This window comes from Camellia sinensis, chromosome 8, assembly GCF_055761805.1.
Source record: "Camellia sinensis isolate YWXY chromosome 8, ASM5576180v1, whole genome shotgun sequence".
NCBI classification, from domain to species: Eukaryota; Viridiplantae; Streptophyta; class Magnoliopsida; order Ericales; family Theaceae; genus Camellia; species Camellia sinensis.
In genome coordinates this window covers 76,227,771-76,237,500 of record NC_138968.1, presented here as the reverse complement: position 1 = coordinate 76,237,500, position 9,730 = coordinate 76,227,771, and positions in this window count along the sequence as shown.

The following is a 9,730-nucleotide window of genomic DNA, read 5'->3' as shown; positions in this document are numbered from 1 at the left end:
GTGATACAGACTCATCTTTGACTAAGAAGAGAAGAGAAAGAACGACGATGACGGAGGTGGAGGTGACGGCCAGCCATGACTAGGGAAGGAACGGCAGAGGCGGCAATCGCGGAGGAGATGACGATGGTAGAAGCGGCAGCGTATAGATCTTGGTCACTACCGCGACCTTCCCGTGCGATGGTTTTAGAGAGAAAGAGAGCCAGACGAGAGAGAGAGAGAGAGAGAGAGAGAGAGAGAGAGAGAGAGAGAGAGTGTGAGACCAAGATCCACACCCGTGAGACGATTCTCCATGGCCGTTCCGTTCATTAGGTTTTCGATTAAGCTCCGACGAGTTGTCGGACGGAGCTTGTGGCGGCGGAGCAGGTCTCAAGGGTGGTTGGTCGTTGTGTCAAGCATGAGTCATGGTAGAAGAATCATGATTCATGGCTCTGCGACAACAGACATGCAGCAACGATACACACACATATATGTTGGAAAATTGGGTTTCGACCCATAGCTTTTGGCTAAGCTTAGGCCAAAATAAAAGTGGGACATGCGCTGCGCGCGTAATGTGACATGTGGTGATTAATACCTCGAAGTGGTTTGTCAAAATTTTCAATAGGTGAATGAGAAACTCACAGTAAAGAGAGCTTCATGAATATGGAAAGTCTCGGTGCAAAATATGAGTATCACACATAGCTAAAAGAAAAGAAGTTTAAAAGGTTTATATAGATCAAGTTGGCATTTGGGTTTGGCCTCAAGGGTGTTGGAATAATTTTCTGTGTAAATAAAATAAATTGAAATTAAATCAAACAAAATAAAATAAATAACTTACAGAATTTATTCTATCGAACCGAATGAAAAATAAAAGACCAAGTTGAGTGTGTGACACTCTTTCCTTAAGACAGATTCACTCCACTACGGTGCTTACGGTTAAATGGCGTCTATCTCCCAAGATACAATGAATGAAAAATAAAAGACCAAGTCGAGTGTGTGACAGTCTTTCCTTAAAACAGATTCACCCCACTACGGTGCTTACGATTAAATGACGTCTATCTCCTATGATACAATGAATGAAAAATAAAAGACCAAGTCGAGTGTGTGACACTCCTACGGTGCTTACGGTTAAATGGCGTTTATCTCCCAAGATACAATGAATGAAAAATAAAAGACCAAGTCGAGTGTGTGACACTCTTTCCTTAAGACAGATTCACCCCACTACGGTGCTTACGGTTAAATGGCGTCTATCTCCTAAGATACAATGAATAAAAAATAAAAGACCAAGTCGAGTGTGTGACACTCTTTCTTTAAGACAGATTCACCCCACTACGGTGCTTACGGTTAAATGGCATCTATCTCCCAAGATACAATAATCTTCACAAATTTGTAGTAGCACCCCAAACAAATTTGTTGGGCGAACAAAAACCTATGTTCTTACTCTCTAAATTTTTACTAAAATTAATATGAAGATTATGTCATGCAAGAGAGCAAAAGTAGAAGGAAAACACAAATTTTCGGATCCAGAAAAATGGCGGAACAGATCTGGTTCTATAGACCCGAACAGGTGTTAAATTTAAACTGGAACAGGTGCACTGTTTCGAACAAATACAGTTTGAATTTCAAACAGATCTGCTGGACAGATTGAACTGTTTGAACTGTGTAGTTTGATACCGTCAAAACAATTTAAATCTGTTTGAAAATAAATCTGTTGAAGAAGTAAATGAACAGGTGCAATTACTATTTAAACAAATCTGCAACTACTAACTGTTAACTGTCCAGATTTTTTACTATGAATCTGTTCGGATTTGAACAGATTAAAAAAACAGTTCAGACTGAAAAATCTGTTGTGGAATTCGGATTTGTAAAGAGGTAAAATATGGACAGAAAATTTGAATTTATTTTTCCCGAAATAATTTTTGAAAAAATTTTAACGAATTTTGTCCAAAAAATTAAAGTTAGAACCGAACCGATCAGACCCACAACCCATACCTGCGCCCGACACGGCACGGCTCGGCCGGCCAGCCGGAGGCAGCGCGCGCTTGTGTGGTGGTTTGGGCTAAGGTTCACTCTGTCCATAACTCCTCCATTTTACAAACTTGGGGTGCCCCTTGGGGCCCAACCCAAGTGTTGCAATCTAGAGCTTATATACTCAACAAAACTCTCTTAAAGTTTCAATGTGAGACAACCCATTTCAAAAAAACCCACATTTAATTTTTTAAATGTCCATTCCACGAACCCGAAAACGACGTGAAGTTCTCATTCATTCATAAATTGTTTTGATGAACCATCTTCACCATATGACTTGCCACGCGGCAACTAACACGTCACATTTTCGAACCCACCCCAAAAGACGTTTGGGACCCACTCAATTTTGGACTCAAAGTTGATCCAAAATAAGCCTTTATAAAACCAATTTTCCCACAATCCCCTACATGAATGAAATTTGACGGAGAGAAAATGCAACAATATGATCTAATTACAGAGAGTACAGAAATTGGAAATATTCTGCAAAGAATAGGTAGCTTTTCGCTTTGAACCTTCCCTTGTGAGACACTATCGGATTTACTAGCTAACTAGTAAACATGATGCCTTGAATTGTTCAGTCGTTTATGTAAATCAAGACAATAGAACTCACACAATATATCACCAGACACAGTTTAGTTTTCACTATTGTGTTCATTTTGGCCCTGAACAACCTAGTCTTTCATGAGTACTCTATAGAGAATTGTAGCCCTTTACAAATCTCATAGAATTGGCCCAGTTCACACTCACATAGGTGATTCTTATGAAGAGTATCCTGCCATACTCCACTAGGTTTACCTAGATATAAGAATTATTAAAAGTATTACTTAACCTAAAACGCTGCAGACATCCGTATTTCATCATAAAAATAGGTAGGAGTTTGACTCCCCAGTGAACCTTCTAAGTCATACACAACTCGGTTGTCCCTTTAAACCTAGATCTTGGGATCTCCAGTCAACTAGGTTGGGTTGCCGTTGTGGTAACTCTTATTTAATAGGCTTAAGTCTCATTCCCCTCGATGAATTCTCAACTAACTCTCTTGCTAACCCTTTGGTTAGTGGATCCGCTATGTTGTCTTTAGATTTCACATATTCAATGGAAATAATTCCATTAAAGAGTAGTTGTCTTACGGTATTATGTCGACGACAAATGTGTCGTGATTTACCATTATACATATGACTTTGTGCTCTACCTATTGCTGATTGACTATCGCAATGTATGCATATAGCAGGCACCGGTTTTAGCCACATTGGAATATCTTCAAAAAAGTAGCGAAACCATTCTGCCTCTTTCCCAACTTTGTCTAAAGCTATGAATTCTGATTCCATAGTAGACCTAGCAATGCAAGTCTGTTTGAAAGATTTCCAAGACACAGCCGTCCCACCAAGAGTAAAAACATACCCACTAGTGGATTTTGAGTCTCTAGTATCCGAAATCCAGTTTGCATCACAGTAACCTTCAAGTATTGCTAGATATCTAGTATAATTCAGCCCAATGTTACGAGTAAATCGGAGATATCTTAAAACCCTTATAATTGCTTTCCATTGTTCTATTCCTAGATTACTCGTATATCTACTTAATTTACTTACTGCATAAGCAATATCCTAGCGAGTGCAGTTCATCAAGTACATTAAGCTTCCAATAAGTTGGGCATACTCTAATTGAGAAATACTTTCATGTACATTCTTAGATAGAAACAAATTAACAGGTACAGGTGTTCTAGTAAGATGATCATTATCTTTGCTGAATTTGTCAAGTATTTTCTCAATGTAATGAGATTGTGACAAAGCATAACCTTCTGATGTTTTGGTAATTTTCATACCAAGAATTACATCAGCAATGTCCATGTCCTTCATGTCAAAATGTTTATTCAACATTTTCTTGGTAGTTTTAATCATATCATTATTACTACCTATGATGAGCATATTATCTACATAAAACATGCAATGACATAACCTTTGTCTGTGTTTTTAATATAAACACATTTGTCACACTCATTAATTTTAAATCCATTTGACATCATTGCCTTGTCAAATTTCTCATGCTATTGCTTTGACGCTTGTTTTAAACCATATAATGATTTAACCAATTTACACACTTTCTTTTCTTTTCCTAGAACAGAAAAACCTTCTGGTTGTTTCATACAAATTTCTTCATCTAACTCATCATTTAAGAAAGCAGTTTTCACATCCATTTGATGAATTTCTAGATTGTATAAAGACACAATAGCAATTAACATTCTAATGGATGTTATTATAGTAACCGATGAATAAGTGTCAAAGTAATCAAGACCTTCTTTTTGTCTAAAACCTTTTACCACAAAGTCTTGCCTTGTATTTGTCAATTGATCCATCCGCTTTCATTTTCCTTTTGAAAATCCACTTATATCCAAGAGATTTACAACCTGGTGGTAAGTCCGCTAATTCCCAAGTGTGATTTTGCAAGATGGATTCAACTTCATTATTGACAGCTTCTTTTCATAAAGGAGCTTCAGGACTGGACATAGCCTCTTTAAAAGTTAAAGGCTCATTTTCTAACAAATATGTTAGAAAATCTGAACCAAAATTTTTTAAGGTTCTAGCACGTTTACTACGCCTAAGTTCCTTTTCCTCATTTTTGATCTATCTCTTGTTCTTGATCTTGTTCTTGATCATTACTAATAATAGCATCAAAAGATCTTTTATTAGTACTAGTCTCTTGTCGAGTCTTATTTAGAAATTCTGAGGCTCAATAATAGTATTTACATGCATTTCGGTATGTTTTGATTTATAAATCAAAAACCGATATGCACTACTATTCTTGACATAACCAATGAAAATGCAATCAATGGTCTTATGACCTATCTTAGTATTTTTAGGACTAGGAATAGCCACTTTAGTCAAACACCCCCACACTTTTAAGTATTTGTAGGATGGTACTCTCTTATGCCACATTTCATAAGGTGTTTGATTTACTTTCTTTCGGAGTACTTTATTTAAAATATAATTCACAGAAAGTATTGCTTCCCCCCACAAGTTCCGAGGTAATCCAGAACTTATTAACATAGCATTCATCATTTCTTTTAAGGTCCTATTTTTCCTTTCAGCAATTCCATTTTGCTGAGGTGAGTAAGGAGCGGTGGTTTGATGAATTATTCCATATTTTTTACAAAATTCACCAAAAGGTGATTCATATTCACCACTTCTATCACTTTTAAGTTTCTTGATTTTTTTACCAAGTTGATTTTCAACTTCATTCTTATATTAAATGAAAGTTTCCAAAGTTTCATTCTTGGTTCGAATTAAATAAACATGACTATATCTAGTATAGTCATCTATCAAAGTGATAAAATATTTTTTCCCACCTCTCGTTTGAATTGATTTAAAATCACAAATGTCACTATGAATTAATTCAAGTGGTTGCGTACTTCTTTCAATTGAATGGAAAGGAGTTTTGGACAATTTTACCTCAACGTAAATTTCATATTTATGATTTGAATTAATGTCAAATTTAGGTAAACATTCCATATTAATTAATCTATGTAAAGATCCATAATTAGCACGTCCTAATCTACCATGACATAAATTTGAATATTCAAACAAGTAAGAAGAAGATATATTTTTATTAATAATTGAGGGTACAACGGCCATTACATTCATCTTGAAAAGGCCATCAGACATGTAACATTTTCCTACATACATCTCATTCTTAGTAAGTACAAATTTATCACTCTCAAGCACTAGCCTAAACCCATTCTTACTCAACAAAGATCTGGAAACAAGATTCTTGCGAATGTCCGGTACATGCAGCACATTGTTTAAAGTGAGTTCCTTTTCCAGATGTCATCTTGACTACAATCTTTCCTTGTCCTTTAACTTTGGAAGTTAAGGAGTTGCCCATAAAAAGTTGTTCACCGTTGTCCACTTTACTATAAGATGTGAACATCTTTTTGTCGGCACAGATATGGCGAGTAACACTAGTGTCCACCCACCATTCTTTAGGATTTCCGACAAGATTTGCCTCGGAAACAACTGCAGAAAGATTGATGTCATCTACACCTTTGGAAATATTGTCCACTTCGGTCATATGGGTTTGAGTAGGCTTTTTGCTTGTTCTTTTTTTGCTTTTGCCTTTGTTACGGAAATTTTTGGCCCAATGTCCCTCTTTGTCACAGATGTAACATTTGTCATTAAACTTATACTTTTTACTTTCCCCTCATTTAGAGCCTTATGATGAACTTTCTCCAGAAGACTTCCGTTTCTTGGTTTTTGAAACATGTTCCACCACATTTGCCTTAGACTCCATAATATGCTTACCAACCCACTTTTTCAGAATTGTGGCTGTCCTCCTCAATCCTCAAACGCACAATTAATTCTTCCAAAGACATTTCTTTGGGCTTGTGTTTGAGGTAGTTCTTGAATTCCTTTCAGCCTTGTGATAATTTCTCAATTAAGGCTAGAACTTGGAAGGATTCACTGAGAGACATGCCTTATGCGTGAATGTCATGCAGAATGAGTTGGAGATCTTGAACTTGCCTGATCACAATCTTAGATTCAACCATCACAAAGTCCAAGAATTTGTCAACCACAAATTTCTTTGAGTTGGCATCTTCTGTTTTGTACTTTTTCTCCAAAGACTCCCAAAGTTCCTTTGTTGTCTTGATAGGACTATAGACGTTGTATAATGTGTTGTCAAATCCGTTCAAGATGTAGTTCTACCAAAGGAAATCAGCATGTTTCCAAGCATCGACCGCAGCAACCACTTGCCAGTCAGTTTCATCCTCTTTCAAAATAGGAGCATCCTCACGGAGAAACCGAGCCAGGTTCAAAGTTGTAAGATAGAATAACATTTTTTGTTGGCATCTTTTAAAATCAGTTCCTGAGAACTTCTCTGACTTCTCACCGTGATTTACCGGTACTGTCACAACAGGAGAGGGGGTTAGTGCAATTGCAACCACCACACTAGCACTTGTTTAAACATTAGATTCAGTAGCCATTAATTCTAAATTATAAAACAAAATTAGAATTAGAATTAGAATTTATACTACACAGAAAATTAATCCAAATTCACAGAATTAAGTTCTGTAAAAACAAAAGAAACAAGAATGTAACTTTTATTTTTCAATTAATTTGGAAATAAAATAAAATTTTATTTAACCAAATTAATTCAACACAGAAAATTAAATTTCTGTAACAGTTCAATAATTTTAAAAAAAACTCAAACAAAATTTTTTAATTAAAGAACACTCATAAATAAATTAAGAAAACCAAAATTAATTTCTGACAAAATTAAACAAATAAATATTCTGAATTGTTAATAACACCAGTATATTACTACTAGTTGTCAAAGAAAAAGACAGTATATTACTACTATCTGTCAAACAGTATATTACTACTATTTGTTTTCCAGCCAGAATATTATTTTGTCAAATCACAGAAAATAATTTCTGTAAGAAGAAGAAAGAAGAAAGGAAATAAACGAAAAATTCTGTAAACAAAATAATTCGAATCTGTCTTAAGATTATTGGAACAATCTTCTATGTAAATAAAATAAATTGAAACTAAATCAAACAAAATAAAATAAATAACTTACAGAATTTATTTTATCGAACCGAATGCAAAATAAAAGACCAAGTCGAGTGTGTGACACTCTATCCTTAAGACAGATTCACCCTACTACGGTGCTTACGGTTAAATGACGTTTATCTCCCCAGATACAATGATCTTCACAAATTTGTAGTAGCACTCTAAACAAATTTGTTCGGCGAACAAAAACCTGTGTTCTTACTCTCTGGATTTTTCCTGAAATTAATATGAAGATTATGTCATGCAAGAGAGCAAAAGTAGAAGAAAAATACAGATTTTTGGATCCAGAAAAATGGTGGAACAGATCTGGTTTTATAGACCCAAACAGGTGTTAAATTTAAACTGGAACAGGTGCACTGTTTCGAACAAATACAGTTTGAATTTCAAGCAGATCTGCTGGATAGATTGAACTATTTGAACTGTGCAGTTCGTATCTGTGTAACTGCAACAGTTTCTGGCAGTTTGATACCTGTTAAAACAGTTTAAATCTATTTGAAAATAAATCTGTTGAAAAAGTAAATGAACATGTGCAATTACTATTCAAACAGATCTGCAACTACTAACTGTTAACTGTCCAGATTTTTGAATCTGAATCTATTCGGATTTGAACAGATTGAAAATATAGTTTGGGCTAAAAAATCTGTTGTGGAATTCGGATTTATAAAGAGGTAAAATATGGATAGAAAATTTGAATTTATTTTTCTCACAATAATTTTTGAAAAAATTCAAATGAATTTTGTCCAAAAAATTAAAGTTAGAACCGAATCGATTCGACCCACACCCGCGCCCGGCTCGGTCCGGCTGGCGGCGGCGTGCGCGTGTGTGGTGGTTTGGGCTAAGGTTCACTTTGTCCATAACTCCTCCCTTTTGCAAACTTGAGGTGCCCCTTGGGGCCCAACCCAAGTGTTGCAATCTAGAGCTTATATACTCAACAATGCTCTCTTAAAGTTTCAATGTGGAACAACCCATTTCAAAAAAACTCACATTTAATTCTTTAAATGTTTATTCCACGAACTCGAAAACGCCGCCAAGTTATCATTCACTCATAAATGGTTTTGACGAACCGTCTTCACCGTGTGACTTGCCACGCGGCAACGAATACGTCACCTTTTCGGACCCACCCTAAAAGACGTTTGGGGCCCACTCAATTTTGGACTCAAAGTTGGCCCAAAATAAGCCTTTATAAAACCAATTTTCCAACAAGGGGCACCCAAATTTTGTGAAAGGATGAGTTATGAATGGGTTTGGACTCAAGACTTTGGACAAATGGGTTTATGCCAAAACATCCACATGCGCGCACCGCCGCCGTCCACCCATCCGGCCATTCATGCTCGGGTGCGTGGTGAGTTAAGATTGTCCAGCATAGGTTTTATCTTTTTGGGCCAAATTCTTTTGAATTTTCGTTTCAAAATTTGAATTCAAAAATATTTCTCAAAACGACCCCAACGTTTTTTGAAACGTTACAGTCTCATCCCTCTGAAACAGTGCCTCTGTTTAGCTTCTTCTTCCTTACTGTTACTAGTCTCTGAGGGGATGCAACCCTCACCGAACAGTCATCATACACTCTATAAATAGTCCCTCCTTATGCCATTCTAGGCATATCAATTTTCGTTCATCTTTGCTTCTTTTTTTTTTTTTTCTCAATTACTGTATTCCGACAGAATGAGATAAACATAGTTTGGTTCGCCAGGCTCCCTGTGGTTGTGCTACTTCGGTAAGAGTTTGATCGTTGTATCCTGAGAGACGGATGCCATAAATACTTGAAGGCACTAGTGCGAAGGCGAATTTTGTCTTAAGGAGAAAGTGTTAAACACTAAACTCGATCGTTTCGACTTTCTGAAATTCTTCGCTGCAGTAAGTTTATGATATTTTTTATTTACTGCTATTATTTAGTTTATCATATTTTTTATTTATTGCTATTATTTAGTTTAATTCTGGTATTAATTTGTTTAATCCAGAATTTTTCATCTCCTTATTTCTAATTCTCACTAAAGTTTGTTCAACAATATATATATATATATACAGTTTAAGAAAAGAAACGAATAGAGAACAGTGATCCACCGGTAGAGAGAAAGACGAAAAGGGAGAGAGAGAGAGAGAGAGAGACTTAGATTTGATTTTCAACAGATAGAGAGAGAAAAATGGAGAGAGAAAGTAGGTTTGAT